Here is a 2,000-nt window from a genome sequence, read left to right as displayed (position 1 = left end):
GCGCCTCTGGCCCCGGCAGCCCGCCCCGCCCAGTGGGGGGCCTGGATGCCCTGGGCTTTCCCGGCTGGCCCCCGTTTTTAGCCACTGCCCCCGGTATTGGTTTGGGAAGGGAAAGGGGGTATTTGAGGAAGGTGCTGGGCCCTCCATGGCACCCCCTCCTCTTTCGGGGGAATCAGACGTGGGGGACTTTGCCACCTGCAGAACCACGACGGGGCGCAGCCCGCCCCGCCCAGTGGGGGGCCTGGATGCCCTGGGCTTTCCCGGCTGGCCCCCGTTTTTAGCCACTGCCCCCGGTATTGGTTTGGGAAGGGAAAGGGGGTATTTGAGGAAGGTGCTGGGCCCTCCATGGCACCCCCTCCTCTTTCGGGGGAATCAGACGTGGGGGACTTTGCCACCTGCAGAACCACGACGGGGCACTTGGGCGGGTTGGGCTGGCCCTGGACAGCAGGGGGGACACTCCTTGGCCAGGGGGCTTCCTGACTTTGTCCTGAGGCTTTTGACTTTTTTTCTCAGACCAAGATACATGGTCGTGACCGGGTGAAGCTGATGGAGAGTCTGGTGGTGGGAGATATTGCAGAGCTGAGGCCTAACCAGGTGGGCCCCTCTGGTCCTGCTCAGTGGGCGTTCTTGGTCACCAGGCGGCACGTCCTCACCTGGGGCTTGGGGCGCGGAGCCCCTGAGTCATGTCCAACCCTCTCAGAGATGGGCCTGTCCCGCCCTGTCCTCCCCACATCAGGCTGGGAGGCTAGAAGCCCAGGCTCAGGTCCTGTTCTGTGACCTTCCGTGCGCCTAACCCCTCGCCCTTCAAGTGCAGTCCCTGGACCACAGCCTCCGCCACCGAGGGGCTTGTGAGGGCTCCACTCAGCCCCGCGCAGGCCTTCTCTTCTGGCAGAGCCTGCGTTTAACAAGGTCCCGCATGACTCTCCACCTCGCCCTCCCCCCGCCCCCCCCATGTGGGGCCGCGGCGGCAGCCTCAGCACTTTGGGGCTGCCGTGGAGCACGTGAGGTCATCAGGATGGACTTGGAGGCTTTCTGTCCCGGGTTTGGAGATGGACTGAGCTGTCCCGGGCTTGGGTGGGTTAGAGCAGCAAGTCCCAGGTAGCACGGATTAAGTGTGAGATGGGGCTCTCAGTACTGAGTGGGTAGGGGTGCAGAGGCCTACCAGTTCACGGAGGTCCCCAAGGTGAGGAAGGAGTGGAAATGTTCTCAGTGCATGAGGATCAAACACCCTGGGCTCACCCTGGCAGGTTTGGTTTAGTGGGTAGAGTGTTGGCCCGCGGACTGAAGGGTCCCGGGTACCTAAGTTGCAGGCTCAATCCTCATCCCTTGTCGGGGTGTGTGTGGGAGGCAACCAATTGATGTTTCTCTTTCTCCCTCTCCCTTCCACTCTCTAAAAATCAATGGAAAAATATCCTCCATGAGGATTAACAACAAACAAACAAAAACATCCTGGGCTTGGGCAGCGGCCTGAGTGACCCAGCCTTGCTCCTTGCAAACACACACCCCTGCCCCGTTATGAGGGTTCATGAATTTGTGGGGGCTGAGTGGGCCCCCGGGTGTGTCTCACACTTGACACTGGCCTTCTGGACCCGGATGCAAAGTGGCTCCACTCTGGTGCTAGGGGACCCTGTCGCTGTTCACCAACGAGGCCGGGGGCATCTTGGATGACTTGATTGTGACCAACACCTCGGAGGGACACCTGTACGTGGTGTCCAACGCTGGCTGCCGGGACAAGGACCTGGCCCTCATGCAGGTACAGCCCTGGGTTCTAGGTGCCCCATCTTCCTTGTTGACAGAGCTGCCCAGGGCAGACCCGGCAGGGACCAGGGCCTCAGTCAGTACCTCTGAGGGAATGGGCAGAGGCCAGAGCGGGCCCTCCCTGGAGCATGCCAGGTGTCACTGGGCGGTGGGAGGGGAGCCGAGCCGGCCCCTAGGTGGGCACGCTCTGGTGAGGATGGAGGCCGGAGCTGGTGTGAGAGCCCGCAGACCGGGCGTGGGTC

Source organism: Myotis brandtii, unplaced genomic scaffold (assembly GCF_000412655.1).
Source record: "Myotis brandtii unplaced genomic scaffold, ASM41265v1 scaffold207, whole genome shotgun sequence".
NCBI classification, from domain to species: Eukaryota; Metazoa; Chordata; class Mammalia; order Chiroptera; family Vespertilionidae; genus Myotis; species Myotis brandtii.
Note: the sequence above shows the minus strand (reverse complement) of the source record.